The sequence below is a fragment of the Setaria viridis genome, chromosome 4, assembly GCF_005286985.2.
Source record: "Setaria viridis chromosome 4, Setaria_viridis_v4.0, whole genome shotgun sequence".
Taxonomy (NCBI): Eukaryota; Viridiplantae; Streptophyta; class Magnoliopsida; order Poales; family Poaceae; genus Setaria; species Setaria viridis.
This window is the reverse complement of record NC_048266.2, coordinates 22,340,704-22,360,211: the sequence shown is the minus strand read 5'-3', so window position 1 is coordinate 22,360,211 and position 19,508 is coordinate 22,340,704.

Below are 19,508 nucleotides of genomic sequence, written 5' to 3'. Positions count from 1 at the left end.
TTCTCCAGTAATCTTTTTTGAAGCTTTTTCTTGGTTGCAGCCGCAGCCGCCGTGCATGCTGGCACGCTTGCTTAGATGAATTTTGCCTCTCTCGCTCCCATATAACGGGGCAAGGAACATTCGCTCGTCGTCAACGAGGAAAGAAAAAGGACGCTCCATGGAGATGGAGATCGATCGTCGAGCTATTGCTCAGAGTTTTCACCATTCATAGCTTCCACAAGGGATTTTGAATCATCGAGTTATTGCTCGGAGCTTCTGCCTTAATTCTGGATCATCCGAGCTATAGCTCGAATGTTCCGCATCATGGAGGTACCGCTCATATTGGTGAAAAAGAAAAGAAGGGATAGATCAGATACATCCTACCTGTATTAGAAAATATATGTGTATTTTATGATGTATTTATCCTTTTTTTATACACTTGATGTATTCCTTATACTCCAAGCTATATTGGCGATATATATAGAGGTCACTCCCTCTCATTAGGGTGCGTGGTGTTTTCCTATCTACTTCTCTGCATGGTATCACGAGATTAAGATCGTGAACCTCCTCTCCCAGCGCCTTCCCCCTGATTCACGCAACCCAAGGCGGCACCCCCCCTACGCCGTCACCACCCACCCTCCGCTGCACCTCCCCGACCGACTCCCTGACTGGTTACCCGACCGGCTCCCCCCTCCGATCGTGTGCCATGTTCTCCGCCGACTCCTCTGAGTCTCGACAACACCACCGCTCCTACTGCTAATCCAGTGCCACCTCCTGGACCACCTCCTGCTACCAATGGCGGTGCATCTGTGCTGCCACCTGCCACCGGCGGCTCCTCTGGCGGTGCGCCAAAAGGTCCTCCTGTTGGCGACGTGTCCGACAACGGCGGTGGTGGCTTCATCATGTACCCGACGCCGCCGCCCGCCGTCCACCCCTACGCCACCGTCTCCGTCAAGTCTCACGTCCCCGTGACGCTAACGATGAAGTCCAACGCCTCATCACTCCGAGTTCGTTATGACGGATCTTGGCAATCTACACCACTTCCTCGGCATCTCCATTAGGCGTTCCTCCCAGGGCATGTTCTTGTCTCAGCGACAGTACGCCCTGGATCTTCTTTAGCGTGCTGGCATGACCTGTTGACACTCATACCAAGCTTTTGGCAAACGACGATGCCAAACTCCTAGACGGTTCTGAGTATCGAAGTCTTGCTAGGCTGTACCTAGCCCTGACTCAACCTGATCTGACATTTGCGGTTCAGCAGGTGTGCCTCTTCATGCATGACTTGCGCGAGCCCCACATGGCCTTGATCAAGCGCATCTTGCGTTATGTGAAGGGCACGCTTTCCTCCGGGCTTCACATTGGCACTAGTCCTATTCAATCTCTGACTACCTACTCCGACGTCGACTGGGCTGGCTACCCGGACTCTAGATGCTCCACCTCCGGCTTCTGCATCTACCTCGGTGACAATCTGGTGGCTTGGTCCTCCAAGCACCAGACCATGGTGTCTCGTTCTAGTGCTGAGGTGGAGTGTGGCTCATACTGTGACAGAGTGTTGCTGGCTGCGCCAACTTCTTCAGGAGCTTCATGTCCCGCTTGCTTCGGCCACTGTTGTCTACCGCGACAACGTGAGTGCTGTCTACATTACTGCCAACCCGGTGCATCATCGGCGCACGAAGCACATCGAGATTGATACTCACTTCGTCCCTGAGAAGGTGGCCTTGGGTGAGGTCTGGATCCTCCATGTGCCGTCCTCTCATCAGTTCGTGGACATCATGACGAAGGGCCTGCCAACTCCTTTGTTTAGTGAGTTTAGGTCTATTCTGTGCGTCCTTGATCCTCCCGTTTTGACTCTGGATGGGTATTAGGAAGTATATGTATATTTTAGGATGTATTTATACTTTCCTTATATACTTGATGTATTTCTTGTACTCAAGTCATATTGGCCATATGTATAGAGGTCACCCCCTCATTAGGATGCACGATGTCTTTCTATCTACTTCTCAACGACCTGGGCTGTAGGCTCACCGTGCACCATGGTTTCCAGCGAGATTAGCATCTCGTCGAGGTTAACTTGACGAGGTCAACAAAGCCGTCGACGAGTACGCCATCATTTGCTTGGCAAGAGCTGTGTGCCTACGTCCGCATCAGCTTAGCTTGTGCGCCTGGTGGCTCTGCGGCAAGGCGGATGTATACGGCGAGGATGCACAGTGTACGTGCGAACACTAGTAGAGAATTGGCTTTCGATGCGCCCCTTTTTGTCCCAGTTTAAAGTTGGCCCAGGACAAAACGGGGTGCACCACGGTAGGAAAAAATGGAGGGGAGAGTTAGTCCTGGTTGGTAATTGCAACCAGGACTAAAGGCCCCCCTTTAGTCCCGGTTGCAACGGCTAGTCGCGGGCTGTCGGTGGCGGCACCATTTTATCCCGGTTGGAGGCTCCAACTGGGATAAAAGGTGAACCCTTTTGTCCCGGTTGGAGCTTCCAACCGGGACTAAACCTTCAACCGGGACAAAAGGTGTTACTTTTTGTCTCAGTTGGAGTTTTTAACCGGGATAAAAACTCATCCCCATTATATACGGCCAAGACAGAGGACTTTCTTCCTCCTCCAGCCCGAGCCAGTCCAGCACATTGACAGAGAGAGCTGAGCTTCACCTACTCTCCGGTGGTGCCGAAGCAAGGGAGGTGCTGCCCGAAGTTTTTTCCCTCATTTTCGTTGGAATTTCACTCGGCCAACACAAGTGTTGTGAAGGTTTGCTACTTCATCCTCGTGTTATGCTTTGATTTATGCTTTGGAGATGGAAAGATTATTTGCTAGAATGTGATGATGAAGTAGAAAATGGAGAGATATTTTAAGCTAGAATGTGACGGAGATTGATGTGTCATATATATAGTATGCATTATTGCAGTGGTTTAAGAATGATGCTACCTTGTCTAGACGGTTTATCTTATCAAATTCAATATGATTTTTCAAATCCATACTTGTTGAACTTGCATACCGTGTTCATCTCTGCGATGATGTTCTCTGCCGAGCAGCAACGTATGTCAAGAAGGAGGTTCGATTCTACAAGAAAGAGTGGATACGGACATTGTGACCGTGTCCCCTTTTCCGTAGCATCTAACCTCTTTCATGACGAAGTGCGGTGCCGCCCAGTTGAGAACATGCTCGCGAGATGATCACGGTCTTCAAGTTCAACAACTTCTGCAGTGGTAAGGAAAGAATTTTTGTACATAGATGACTTCTGCTACTTGTTGAACTTATCAAATTCAATAAGATTTTTCAAATCCATACTTGTTGAACTTACATACCGTGGTCATCTCGCATAGGATGTTCTCCGCCGAGCAGCAACGTATGTCAACAAGGAGGTTCGATTCTACGAGAAAGAGTGGATACGGACATCGTGACTGTGTCCCCTTTTCTGTAGCATCTAACCTCTTTCATGACGAAGTGCGGTGCCACCCAGTTGAGGACATGCTCGCGAGATGATCACGGTCTTCAAGTTCAATAACTTATGCAGTGTTAAGGTAATAATTTTTGTACATAGATGGCTTTTGCTACTGGAGGAAGTGGCGATGGTGGGGGCGATCGTTGTTCCTATTTCAGCAAGGGGAAAATCATAGTTGGCCCTCAGCATAAGCCGAAGAAAAACAGCGCACTGGAAAAAGCAATGCTTCATTATTCGCAGCAACGTCATGAAGAAGCTGTTGCCGCAGGTCAGGAACCTCCTTTTGGTGGTCGTTATGCACTGGAAAATATGTGAAGGTTTTTGTTTTTCATCCTGAAATGCAGTGAAAAGATAAATAAAATCCATTTCCAAAAAACAGGCAGGAGAAGAAAAGTAGGAAAAAGACCTTTTGTCTCGGGTGCCAACAGCAACCGGGACAAAAGGCCCCCCTTTTATCCCGGCTGCAAACTGCAACCAGGATAAAAGGGTACTTATCGTCTCCCGCCTGGACGTACCCTTTTATCCCGATTGCCAACTGCAACCGGGATAAAAGTGTTGGGATACGAGGTAGGCTACGCTAGCGCAAATCAAAATTTCTACCGCGTAAAACCAGGAATAACTGCCGTATAAGGATCACGGGATTACCACTCGACGCACTACTGGTGCGGAAGATGTAGATATGCGTCGATGCAGTGAAGACGATCAACGTAGTCATACGTAGTCGATCAACGTAGTCGTACGTAGTCGATCACGTCAACGTCCAGCAACTCCTCAGCAGCTCGTCCACGTGCAGCAAGATCGCCCCGGTGCCGCGGCTCGTCGTTGGCTCGTCGTGGCTCGTCGGTGGCTCGTCCAAGTGCTGCAGGCGCAACACCTCCAAGGTATCCACACGTGCAGGGAGGAAGCGTCGCAAGCCGGACTGCTAGATCCGCGAGTTGCAACAGACGAGGGCGTGGGAGGCGCGGCAGGTGTGTTTCGCTAAAAAGGTGTAAACCCTAGGGCGCCCCCACCCCTCTATTTATAGAGGTTCCTAACGGGCCTCTGGGTCAGAGGCCCATTAGTACTTCTAAACCTAATCCAACTCGGATCAGATCCGAATTGGGCTTCTAGCCCCTTAAGTGTGTGACCCTATGGGTTCGGATATGTATAGACATGGCCCGAGTACTCCTACTCAGCCCAATAGTCGGTAGCGGCCTCTAGCAAGACGTGCCAACTCCTATACGCACACGAAGATCATATCAGACGAACCATCACAACATAATATACATGCTATTCCCTTTGCCTCACGATATTTGGTCTAGCTTCAAGCCGACCGCTCTTTCTCGATCCTGTGATTCGGAATTCCTTTGTAGGTTAACTCTTAACCGTACGTAGCATGGCCATGCATTTTCGGATCCGATCACTCGAGGGGCCCAGAGATATCACTCTCAATCAGAGAGGGGCAAATCCCATCTTGATTGACCATGTCTCATAGCATGCTTCTTGACAAACCCGAAAGCTACCTTTATAATTACCCTGTTACGGCGTAGCGTTTGATAGCCCCTAAGTAGGTCGATCCACATCTAGAATACATGCGACAATCTCAGGTCTAAGGACAAAGCGTATATGTTGTTTAAAGAGAGAACTAGTTCTCGTGTTGGGTCAGTCCTAGCACATGTCTCCACATGTGTCCACATTATTAGTTCAACATCTCCATGTCCATGACTTGTGAAACATAGTCATCAACTAATACATGTGCTAGTCTAATATTCATGTGTGTCCTCACATGAACTCCGACTAGGGACAACTTTAAAATAACCATACAAGTAAAGAGTTTCACATACAATTCACATAATTGCAAGTCAATTCAAGTAGCCTTTAATGGATATTCAATGAACACAATATACAAATCATGGATACAAATGGAATATCATCATCTCTATGATTGCCTCTAGGGCATACCTCCAACAAAAAGGCCCCCCCCTTTTATCCCGGTTGGTGGTGGCACCCGGGATAAAAGGGTAGGCTCCCAGCCCCACCTGGCGGATGCACCGTTTTGTCCCGGGTCCCGTCACCAACTGGGATAAAAGGGGGAGGGGGCCTTTTATCCTGGTTGGTGATGGGACCTGGGACAAAAGGCCCTTTAGTCCCGGGTGCCATTACGAACCGGGATAAAAGGGGGGGTTAAAAGGCACTGTAGCCCCTTCTACCCCCACGCTAGTTACACTTAGCAAAATTTTCACCAAATCCCGCGCGCGTTCAGCTCTGTCGCCGCCCGTCCGCCTCCCTCGCCGGCCGCCGCTATCGTCGTCCCCCATTGCCCCGGCTGTCGTCGTCCCGCCGCCGACCGCGCCCAGACATCCTCCTCCTCCATCGCCCCAGCCGACCCGCCTCGATCCTCCTTGTTCGTCGTGCCCGGCCCCTACCTCATCCCCGCCGGCCACCAGAGCTCCATCGCGGGCCTCATCGCCGCCTCCATCCTCGTCGCCGCCTCATCGCCCCTCGTCGCCGCCTCGTCGCCGTCCCGCCTCCGCCGTCCCGCGCGCCTTCGCTCCGTCGTTGCCTCGGCCACCGTCCTCGCCGCCCCGACCGCCGTCGTCCCACCGCCCTGGCCACCGCCGTCCCGCCGCCCCGGCCACCTCGTCGCCCCGGCCACCATCGACGACCGCACGCGAGAGGTCCGCTGCGCCGGCCGGCACTAGCGCCGGGAGTACCGCCTTGCTGACGCAAGCCGACCGGCTTGCGTCAGCAAGGGCCTTTTTTTTTAAGTTAGAAAATAAATAGGTAGTAATTAGGTACAAATTCAATAGATTTTTGTATATGTGTTTAAAAATCAAATTAGTGTAAATTAGTAGTAATTAGGTTCGTTGCTCCGCCTAGGTTAGAAATGAATCGTGTTTCGTCGTGGTTCCGTCCCCGCCTCCGCCGTCGCGCCGCCCTGACCGCCGCCGTCACAACCTAGGCACCGCCGTGGTTGCATCCCCGCCTCCGCCGTGCCGCCGTCCTGACCGCTGCCGTCACAACCTAGGCACCGCCTGTGGTTCCGTCCCCGCCTCCGCCCGCCACCCCGACCTCCGCAAATTCATGTTATTGCTAGAAATTCGTAAAAATTCATGTTATTGCTAGAAATTCGTACAAATTCATGTTATTGCTAGAAATTCGTAAAAATTCATGTTATTGCTAGAAACTCGTACAAAATTCATGTTATTGCTAGAAATTCGTAAAAATTCATGTTCTTGCTACAAATTCGTAAAAATTCATGTTATTGCTAGAAATTCGTAAAAATTCATGTTATTGCTAGAAATTCGTAAAAATTCATGTTATTGCTAGAAATTCGTCACAAAGTACTACTAATTTGTAGAAATTTGAATACATATTCCGGACTTTTTAGGATTCATGTTATTTTATGATTTCATTATATACATATAAGTAAGGCGATTTCTATGACTGTCATGTATGATTCCATGTATGTTTCAATCAATAGTTGAAATGGCAGACGATGAGACCGCAAGGTATATCATGGAGCAGATAATCGCTGGTGATGGTAGTGGCGACAACCTTCCACTATCGTACACGGATGAAGAGGGCACCCAGGCGGACATGTTCCTCAACATGTCCGCCGATGGGAATGAAGAGCAACAGCCCCAGCAACACCTTGCCGTGGCGGAAGGTTCCGGCGAGGTATATATAACGATTCTTGTATTGTTTCACGCCACCGTTACTACTATGTACTAATTAACGAATCTTGAACTGTTAGCCCTCCAGATCGATGCAAGGGTAGAAGACCCGAGGTCGTACAAAGGTGCTGGAAGGGAGGCTTGTCATCACAGAAGTGACAGAAGAGGGCAGGCTGGTTGCTCCCGAGAAAGTAGCAAAGAAGTACGTGAGTCAGATCGGGGCAATCGTCCGGGACAACGTGCCTATCAGCATCAAAGAATGGAAGGGCAGAAGCACTAATCCGTACGCCCTCCCGGAGACAGAAAAGAATATGCTGTGGGAAGATGTCAAGAGACATTTCACATTCCCCGAAGGATATACTGAGAAGGATGTGAAAGCGTGGACGCTTAAGAAGATGGCTACACAATTTCAGACATTCAAGAAGATGCTGGATACCCACTACACTAAGAAGGGCCGAACTCCAGACTTCAATGCGTGGCCAAAGTTGAGGGACCACTGGGATGCATTTGTTGAATATAAGAGGAGTGAAGACGGTGTGAAAAAGATCATGACCAACACAACAAATGCTAGTCAGAAGGGCTACCATCATCATCTGGGGCGAGGTGGGTATGGCTCAGCAATTCCCAAGTGGAGGAAGATGGAACAAGATCTGATCGAATGGGAAATCGTACCTGCAACTATTGAATGGCCTGAACGATCAAAAAATTGGTACTACGCTCATAGAGGCTCCCTGAGCCAAGAGGATGGGACGTTGATTTTTAATTACACAATACGTGAGAAGGCCGAACATCTTGTGAAGAACACTGAAGATTCTAAGGCTGGGAGGTTGAAGGTGGACCGAGAAAATGATGAGCTCACATTGGCCCTCAGTAATCCAGAGCACCCAGGACGTTGCCTAGGGTTCGGGGTGGTTCCGTGGAAGTTTGCTTTCCGAGGCGACAGCACCTCGTACAGAAGCCGGAAGCGAAGAAAGGAACAGATCGAGGAGAGGTGGCGGCAGATGCTAGAATCTAAAGTGCAGGCACAAGAACAAATAATGATGGAGGAAATCAATCGTCGAGTGGCCCACGCAGTTGCGGAGTTGGCCCGATGCGCAGACGCCCAGGTTACCCGTGCAGGAGCAACGGTTCCCCGTGGATGCCATCACGCAACGGACCTCATGTGAGCTGCATGCACCGATCGGCAACCTCACTATTAAGGTATACTTATACATAATATTTATGCAATCTTGTCAATTGATCCAGGCCTCGAGATCGGAGTTCAACTTGTTTACTTCTGCTATATGTACAGGTAGCGTACGAGAGTGCGTTAGCAACCCTAGCGGGGCAGAGCAGTCATGGCATGGAGATTCCACCTGGCTACGCCAGCGTCCGCGTAGAGCAAATAGTTGATAGCCAATATGAAGGTCTAGAGCTCGACCTCCCGGGAGGCAACAAGAAAAAGACATTGGCAGATGCGCTTCATGGGATCATTCTATGACGAAAACGCTACATCATTATTCCCGGCATGGAGCCATCTCCTCAGAGCTCAAGACCGCTCCCGGTAGATCCCCAGCAGCGACCTTCTCCTCATACCTCGAGACCGTCATCTCCTGCTCCAGGACCGTCCCTTCCATCTATATCAAGGTCTCCATCTCCACCACATCCTGGTGCTAGGAGCGATGACGACAATAACGACACCCCTCCCCGATCACCATCGCCGGCACCAAGAGCGGCACCCATGAAGGAACTTGCACCACCACTAAAGAAGTCACGAGCACCACCTCCCAAGAAAAGACAGAGAAAGAAGAAAACAAAGGAGCCTGAAGTGACTCGTAAGGAACGCTGGGAGGCAATGTCTCATGCGGAACAGTGGGCAGAAATCCAACGAGAGGCTAGTGAGTGGTTCAAGAAACAAGCCGAAGAAAAAAAAGCAAGGGAGATGGAGCCACCGCCAGTAAGTCGAAGAGATTTAAACTTTTTTATCAGGATGGAAGAAGGAGCCAAGAAAAGGATACCACTCCTATCAAACTATGAACGGGCTCTAGTAAAGGCTGACGAAAAGGATAAAAGGAAAAGAAAGTCATCTTCCAGCGATCCTGTCCCCGACCTCAGCCATTTATCAAAAAAAGATGCTCAATGGGTAAAAGCAATGCCCTTGGATCAACAAGCAAATGTATTGAAGTTCATGGAAGAAACAGGTCTGGGACTTGATGAATGCGTAGGGCAAGTTGAGACGCCAACTGCACCGCCCCCTGAGCCGAGATGGCCTTATGAGCTAGGCAAACCTCTAGTAAAGCCTTCATTGGTACGGAAGCTATCAACAAAGATATACGCATTCCATCAATGGTACATGATGGCATCCGCCGACTCGAGGGAGATGCTCGGCCTAAAGGTAAAACCGATAGATTTTCACGGCGAAGGCGAGAAAGTGCTGTGGCTAGAATTCAAGGATATATACGAAGTGTACCATCATGATGCCCTGGACGTCTCTCTAATCAGCGCTTGGGTTCTGTAAGTGTCCGTTTATCTCTACATGTAAATTTTAGCATGCGTCATCGTACTAACTTCGTCTTCCATTTCATGTAGGATGCTAATTCAGACATGTCGCCGAGAGGCCTACCTACATATAGGCTTCATGGATCCATCTGTAGTTAACCAACAACAGATACAATTAGCGCCGGAAAAAACATTGGTGGAAGTATACAATGTCCTAGACAAACAAACATTCAAGGATTTCATACTACTTCCATACAACTTCAAGTAAGTGTGTGTATACCGTCTACTTTCGATGTCTTTTTCCTTATCTCTACATGTTAGTTAGCTCTAATATGCATGAACATTTTACGCACGCAGCTTCCACTGGATCCTTATTATAATTGAGCTTGAAAGAAGCCACGTCACTATCTTCGATTCGTTGAGGAAAGATCCGGTGGAGTACCAAGAAGTGCAAGACATGCTAGGCTTGTAATAATTCTGGACCTTTATCTCTATGCAAAAGTTTGTTTCCTAAATTTTATCCCTGTTACACTATATCATTCATTATTCTAATCCGCAGCGCATGGAAATAATTCAGAAGGACACACAAAGGTCCATTAAAAGAAAAACTTACATGAAACACAGACTTCCCGGTACGTATGAAGTCTGCACATTTATTACATTGTATAACAAGAATATTTCATAACTTATTTTTTTCCGCACTGAAGTGCTTAAGACAGGAACCCGGGAATAATCTATGTGGCTACTACATCTGTGAGCACATGCACAGTTTTATAGGATCCAAGGGACTGAAGATGACGCCGCACAACTTTAAAGTACGTAAAATAAAACTATTACTAGTTAATTATTTTCTAGCTCCTTATATGTATTTGTTCGTGTAACATTCACAAATTTTCAAATTATAGATGTTAAATATTCAACAAGGACTCTTGAAGGAAGAAAGAGTAGCGGCAATATGTGAAGGTCTCATTGGATTCCTAATGGACGAGGTGGTAGATCTAAAAGGAGAATTTTATTACGATGGACGACCATTAGAAACTCCGATCAGCAACACCACGACGGGAAGATTGTAGATAGATACTTTGATTTATTTGTATATATAATACGCGCTAATTATGATCGATTTGTACTAGTTGAATTGTGTATATGAATTGTGTATAAGAATTGTGTATATATATAGGAATTGTATAATTACAAATCCCATTCGTTTAAATACTAGTTGATTTCGTTCTAAAAAAATCTCAACTACTAAAGGTTAACAAAAGGGCCGCGGTACTACGTACGTGATGCATGCATGAAAAATTCAGGCGCCAGGCAGTGCCATGCAGGGCGCCATTTAGTCCCGGTTGGAATCCAGCCGGGACTAAAGGGTAACCCTTTACTCCCGGTTGGGAACCCTTTAGTCCCGGTAAAGGGGGACCTTTACTCCCGATTAAAAGACCCGGGACTAAAGACCCCCCCTTTTTGTCCCGGTTGGTTTATCCTGGATGGATTTTCAGGAGATATGCACCCTACCAACCGGGACTAAAGGCCAATTCTGTACTAGTGGAATGGACTTCTGGGCATTGGCAGCCTTCCGGCCTCCGGGCGTGACCCTAGACCAGGGTCTTGGGTGCTTTATATAGGCGGAGGAGATCAGCTTGAACCCTCGGCCAAGCCACGCGTATGCGCGTTTAAACCGTCGTGAACTCTATCTCTAAGCAAAGCGTACGCATCTTTATCTCTAATCTCCAAGCATGATACGGTCAAACCAACCCAAGTCTATCTCTATCTGGATGGAGCAAGAGCTCACGTATTGAGCTTATTTATTTAAACCGCCTAGTACTCCATCTCCAGCGATGTGCATGGACACAGAATTTTCTCCAACATCATGTCCAAACCGTATGCTATCGGTACATGCCGCACAGAATACACTCTCGTAATAAACTTCTACATGATAGAACAGAATTAATACATGATAGACACGTACGTGACTTGGACCTAACCTGGTTTCAACAGGTCTCACGTATAGTTGATATGAAGCTCTATTTCTCCTTTTCGTCCTATAAGCAAGATCTTTTATCAATAATTCAAAACCAATTGAAATATTGACGTCCTCCCAGTTAGGCATGCAAGAGTTTGGCCCAAATATTCTAGAACCATGGGAAGGGGCCCACACATCATAGGCTTTTTAAAAACCATGACTAATATTGTAAATGTTACTCTACATGGTAAAAATAATATGTCACCTCTCACTATATTTTGTGCAAAAATAATCATCGAACACTTCAGGACCTGCCACTCACCATCGGGTGTAATTGAAGTCGTATAGGGATGGGATCTGAGTAGAGATAGTAACCAATCACATAGACACGTAACCACACTACCGCAGCGACCCTCATACGTGCCAGCGCGAGAACCTCATTAGTGCCGATGATGGACCCGCTACCACGGGTCCGATACGAATGAGGGTACATTATTCATGCTGGTGTCAAAACCAACACGAATAACTTGATAAATGTGGTGTACTATTCCATCAGTTATAATATGTTATTATTCTAATCAGCTCTAAATCTATCGGTGCTTGTTAAGCGCCGATATGTTTGGGGTTGTACTCCTAGCGGTGTCTAATTAGGCTGCAATGTTTGTTAACCTATAATTACTGGGTAGATTAGCAGGGTAGATTAGCACAAGTTAATATGCTTTCATAACAACAACATATTACTCTCATCATCGACTGAACATAACTGATTAAACATCAATTGAACAGAACTGAGCAGAGCATAGAGCATATAAATAACAACTGAACTGAATTGAACACATACATCAACTGATGATAAACATCTACATCAATGGATCAAATAAACATCTATGTAACACGTAAACATCAACATTGATCAACAGAACACATAAACATCAATGTCAACAGAACACATAAACATAGGTTAGTACTTAATGGATCAACTGAAACTACTGAATTAAACTAACACAAACTAGAATAGTTCATCATGATTTGACCCTTTAGCACCACTTGTTTTTGGCAACACCACACATTTGGTTGCAGTATTTGGTTCTATGGCAACCAATGGCATAATTGGTAGCGATATATGGGCCTTATGGCCTTGCATTAGTCATAAGCTCTGTTGCAAGAGGGAGGCGCTAATGCTATAGTGGAAAAGGTGGTTGCGAGTATGGGTTCCTATTGCCACAACTAGTGTTGAGTTGTGATAATATTGATTTTGTGTTGCGATAGCTAGGCGTTGTCACCACCATTGTAAAGTTGGTTGTAAGTAGCTGTGCATATGGTATAATTACATCGTCTCAATCTTGACCTGCGTTGCAATAGTTGTTGCTATATTGCATCCAAAAAAATATTAGTTGCAAGTAGTTGTGAATATGGCCACGATGAAACTGTGTTTCTTTAATCTTGCCCTGCGTTGCAAAAGATCTTATTATATTGCATCGAAAAAGTCATTCGTTGTATCTGTTGAGGTTTTATTGCCACCAACATCATATGTGGCTACATTTGAGTATATTTGGTTGCTAGAATATTTGTATTGCCACTAAAATTTATTCGTGGGCATTGTATATCATATACACTACTCTGAAGCACGCACCCGACGCGCTAATCTTTTGACCAATTAAGTAAAATCTTCATTAAGAGGATTGATATTCGTGCACCAGTGTCAAGAATGTGATATATTTTTTGGGGAGAAAATAAAATTGGTGGCTCTAATTAGGTCATTGCATACGTTTATGTTTAGATCTATATGTCTCGATGTGACAGAAGAAATTATGATCCTTAATAATGACAAATAATGCCTGCATGCGATAGTATAAATATTAACTTTAAAGAAGATGCGTAACTATTCTTATATACTCACCAATGCGAAGGCAGCAAATTGGAATGAGAATCAAGTATGATAAATGTATAGTAATCTCAGTCACGTTGCCTTTACTCGTGTGCAAAAGTAAACCAGCTATTATTGAAATAAGTTACATGGTGACATAATATACAATTACATAATAACGGTAGAAGTCAAGTATTAAAGTACATGAGCACATTAACTGGTGGCTTAAATTCAATGCTCCAAGTTGAATCATCCCCTGCAATGCCTCTTATATCCAAGGTCCCAACTATAATGGATGTGCCCCATGGTTCTCCTGGACAATCTAGTGTACCTTCAATTGCAGCTGTAAGTATGACTTCCATCAATTTCCGTGCTATTTTTTAGGAAAAGTTTTATTAACTGTAAATTTTTGACAAATAATACTACTGTGGCATAATTCTTTCATTGTGTTTGTCCTAGCTGATGAAAGGCAATAATATCCATCTCAAATAACAGATGCTACGATAACGAAATATGATATCAGCAACATCACTAAAATTTATGTACATGGCAATATCATTTGGATTGTTGTCCAACAGTCTCTGATTAACACCAAGAAATGCTACTGGCTGATGATCTCTGAGCCGCTAGCACCCTGCACACCAGCAACCATAGGCTTTAGCTTCAATTCATACTCCTGAAAGGTGATGCGGGAGAGCAGGACGCAGCCTTCCATTCCATGGGCACTGCGGTGGCATTGGTGGCAGCGTTCACCACTGAATAACCTTTTGCGAAGAACAGTAATATGAGCACCTTCCAACTTCTTGTACAGGGTGTAATAGAATGTCCATTTAGTATCAACTCCAATAGCAAGTCTGTATAGCATATGTAACTTGATGCATCCTTGGCCATCACAAGTTAACTCTTTGCTCAAGCTACTTTAGAAGTCCATAAAAGAAGAATATCACAAATAAAAGCTTTATATGCATGCCTAGTACCTAAAAAGAATTGACATGAATCATATTGCAATGAACATGATTTGACTATTTAATTCAGAAACATGAAATATTATGCTGACAACTGAACCAAATAACAATTTTTGCATATATAAGAAAGCCATAGAAAGTTAGATGCTTGGACACACAAATGGACAAATTGCATCTCTTTTTTTTTGAAAAATGAATGTGTAGATTGTGAGAAAAAAATTACCTCATCATCAATAGTCCCTCTACCACTCTGTGGTGTCACTGGTAGTTTAGGAATGTTCAACAATTTAGTTGTTATGGTTCTTGAAGTATGGCTTGGCTAGTCTCTGAAGCTGCAAATTGCATCAGATTACCACCATATATGTTGAATGCAGTAAACATAGGCAGAGGCAGAGGCAGCCTCCTATCCAAGCTCACTAACATTGACTAAGCTCTAACTTCTGTAAGATATATGACATTAACATATATGGTTCATGCAACTCGGAAAGCTTGAGCTAGGAAAAAAAGGGAAGCACAATATAAGTTCAGTCATCACAGAAATTTATTAATCTTAAGAAACTTTACTATGCTTGGTAGTTCTAAGAATCAACTTTAGTCAGTCTTTTAGGATGCCACCATCATCATTGAAATGCATCCTATTATACAGAACTCTTCTATGGTTTAAAACTCCCACATTTGATTGGTCACATGTACAACTGGTGGGCACATGCTTAACAAAATTTTTTAGTATTTAGCACAGATAGTCTAGTCAATAGCATAATACATTCTGAGCTTGTTAGAGCCAATTCTCAAATTAACCATGCATCTATTTCTACGAGCATTTAGAGAAATAAATATTGTAGCTCATCAGTAGAATCTAACAATCTGTATGGTATGAAAATTTGAAGAAGAAATTTTTAACTATACAATGTTCAATCCAGTATTCAATGGCACAAACAAAGAGAAAGCACACTTGTAATAGTTTCTTCCCAGTGTAGGCATATGTAATGACTCTCTAGAACCAATTAGACAGAACATTATCACCCTCATCTGCTGCATACAAATAAATTTATAAGAGCTAAGGAGTGTGCAAGTGAGCATTCTTTAATTTAAATATTCCAATTAGGATAGCATGGGTGTGCATCATTCTCAAATAGTTTTGCAATTACCTGAGGAGCTAAGGGGCTATGTCTGAACAAATCTCAGCTGCTCCATGTCAGAAATAGGGCATGGCAATTAAGATTAGCAGCAAACACTAAAAGAGCAAGATATTTACAAAGACACATGCTCATTTGTAAAGTCCGACACATGCGCTTGTGGTGTTGCGGTATGGTAATCAGCAGCCATCTCACAAAAGGGATTACAAATGTCAAAGGTAACAAGGTTACAAATAACACATTAATTAGTAGTCCTCCTTGATATAAGAAATCAACAATGCTTACCTCAGTCAATTGATTTCTTTCCTGTGTTCTTGGACATTGGAGCTGGGGAACGGAACAATAGAAGGCCTTGCCTAGGCACGGGAGGAGAAGATCTGAGGCTCCAAAGCCAATTTGTCTCAAGTCCACGGCTGAGTGGATGGAGCGCCGGCCCTCTCCGGGGTTGCGCAGGCGGCATCACGGCGGCGTTGGGTTTGCTGGGGTCGGAAACGATGGCGCTGGCCCTCCTTGCTTGGTGTGCTCCAGCGATGGCTCCCCGTATTGTTGTTTCCCTCCGCACCGACGTTCGCTAGATCTAAGGATAGGGAAAGAAATGAAATGCTGAGAGGGAGAGAGATGTAAGAGAGAGGATGGGGAGATTGGTAAATACCTGCTCAGCGCCGACTCACCTCAACGTTCGCTTCTCCGTCACGCCGACCATGCTCCATCCCCTGCGGCTACGTGGGTTCGTGCCGCTGATGCCCTTCGTCACTGGCGTCGAGCTGAGCCCGTCGAAGCTAGGCTGCCCAAACGACATGACAACGGAGGCGGCCAGGCGTGGAGGCAGACGTAGGAGGTGCGGTCAGGGGAGGGAGGAGGCGAGGCGCAGTTGGGGGAGGGAGGAGGCAAGGCGCGGCTGGGGGTGGGGTGGGACGACGACAGCTTCAATATCTGGGAGGAGGACGCGACCGGCTTCCGTATGTGCCGGCCGCCATGGATGACACGGCCGCAGTCCTCCTCTGTCGTATCTTTCTTTAAGGATTCCTATGAGATCCAGTTCACATGTGATTAGAACATTAGCATGAAATTTGGAAATGCTAACTTACCACTCTCTTGAATAGGTCATTCTCTGATGGTGCGGCTAGTTCACTGTCCTTTTCACCGTCCGTGTTTGCTGTCTGGTAACTTCTTTCGTAATTTTGTACCCCTATTCCAAGAACAGTACAGACAAAAAAAACTTAGGTTTCCATCTGTTCATAAACAAAGATTCTGACATAAATGTTTTACAAATATTCGGAGGCAAATTCCATTAACATTGAACAATAAGTGAAACTCAGCAGAAACATAAAATTCTTAGAACTTTGACATGTCCAGGGCCATGCTCTATAGTTTGTCCAGTTAGTACATGTATAGCTCAATGCATTTAGGTTTGCTTCCCCCATACAATTCTAAAGAGCATTAGTTTACTTCAGATCAGTGATGGATATTTACCTTGTTGTGTGCAGCATCTGTTGGTACATCTACATTCAAGAATGACCCTTTAGGATTTTTTTAGAATGATCCTTTAGGATATATTCCATTCTCGATCTTAGTCAAGATAGTATTTATGAGCAGCATAGACATCTCTGCAGACACCTTGAGGTCATTAACACTACTCTGACCCGCAACCCTGTACAATTGGGAGATCTAATTGAGTTATCAGTTTTAGCTGACTTGCATCGATTCAGCACATAGCTAGGATGACATGGCTGAGAGCAGGAATATGCAAATATTGGACAGATGTACATCAAAATTGACTTTGTGTTTTTGTAAATTAACAGGTTCTGAGATCTATTGAAATTGCAGAAGAGCCATAAAACCACCAGGTCAGGAGCCATAAAACTCACAATAAGAATACGTGGTATATCTATTAAGATACTTCAAAACTCACCAGGTCAGGAACCACACCATCAAAGAGCTTCCCAGAGATGCGTAAAGAGGCACAGTCGGCAGGAGTTCAGGGTGCCATGTGATGCAGTGGCTAACACCCGATTTGTCTCTGCATTTTCGATGAAAAGTAGACAAATATAAAACCTTTAGGAAGGAGAGTGGTGCCACAAGATAAGAATGGCATGGGTAATGCATTTCATCGAACATGAACAACTGATAGCCAATGCACTCAAATAGATGAGAACTCAAGGAGCATCAGGACAGAAACATGGCATTGCAGTGTGTGAGGCAACATGAATTACACTTACATGATTCGGTGATGAATCCATTGTCTGCCCGGCGTGGCGGTAGCATCGACCTGGCCGGCGAGGAATGGCTCGCCGATAGCGTGGACATGGCGGCGTGCGGCGAGCGAGGAATGGCTCGCCGACAGCATGGACACAGCGATGTCGTGGCTCCGGCGCGGCGGAGCAGAGAGGCGTGCCTGGTGAGCGGGTGGCGGTGGCTGCGGGATAGGACAACGGGAGGAGTCGGTGCGGCGCCGGTGGCGTCAACTCGGAGATGCAGCGGCGGCGGCGGCTGTGTGTGTGAGAAAAGCAACAGAAAAAAACGTGGAAAAAAATGGGGTGGGGAGATGGGGCGGTGGTGTCTGCGGGAAATTCACGGAAAAAAAGGGTGGGGAGATGGGGCAGACGGACGACGGGGTGAGGGCTAGCGGACGGACGGCAAAAAGAATGAAGTATCGTAAAAAAATCCCCTTCTTACTTTTTTTATTAGTTGTAAGAGATTAAAACATTTGGAGTAATTCCAGTCAAGGTTGGAAATAATTAAATTTTAAAATATGTGTATAATTGCCAATAAATATAATTCATTTTACATAAAAATATGTGAATGCAATGTTATATCAAATTGACATGAAAAAGATAAAGTTTACTAGTACTCATCACCTTAAATCATAGTGGGAGATAGGTGTGACTACGGAGACATGCTATTTCAACAGCGTAGCTACCATTGCCTCTCCGACGTGCCATCCTGCATCAACGCCACCCGCTATTGCCTCTCCTGTGGCTTCCGACATCAGGACTGCCCACCATTGCCTCTACAGCGTGGCATCACGCATCGGTGCCGTGCATCATTGCCGGTGGCGGAGAGGGGATACAAGGCGGCAACACAACAATCAACAGTGGTGGTGGATTCAATGGATCCAATTCCAAAGGGATAAGGCAAGGCATCAATGACTAGCGAGTCCTCTCGGTCAATTTAGGTCAAAATTCGCTGAAACTCTTCAAATTGCAACATCAAATCCATTCAAACTCTGCAGCCTCATCTAAAAAATTTGATGATTTCATCCACTTATTGTAAGTGGCAAGACATCATACTTTTGGGATGCAATTTTTCAAACTACTTATAAAATGAAACCAACCGTGCTCTATCATGACACCAACTCATCAAGACACTCTATATTGATTGTATGTGCATAGTAAAACTATAAAACTATCAAACATATATTGATTTGGCCTATATATGTGTGCATCAACTCTATATGACTTGTGCCTCGTAAACATGTACACACCACCAATAACAACATATATATTTTTTCTCCAATGTTTTTATCCTATTAGATGCACAGGTAGTTCAATTTGAAATTAATTTCGATAACCATGTAGAAATTTATTTAACATATAGATAATAGTAAATTAGTTCCTAAATTTTTGAAACTTCTAAAAGGCAACTTATTCGTAATCTATTACATATAAAAAATGATTTGGTGCATATAAGATAATTATTTGTGTGTTACTTAACAATGGTGCAATAATAAAAGGAAAAAGGAAAAGGAAAAATGTAAGAAATAAAAAAGGCTTCATAAGTTAGTTAAACGGGGCGAATCAATTAGCCCTGGGACATTCTTGGATGAGGTCCAGTTCATTCTAGCCGTCTAGAATCGATCTAATAGTTCGAATCGATGCCGAGATGAATAAAAGGTATAAAGATGGTAATGAGCACAAAATATCCGCGTGCCCACGGGTAAGAAAACCGACGGGCAAGGATCCGGGTGCCAGTCTTTGCCCATAAGCACGGATGCATGCGGGCGACATTATAAACCCAACGGAT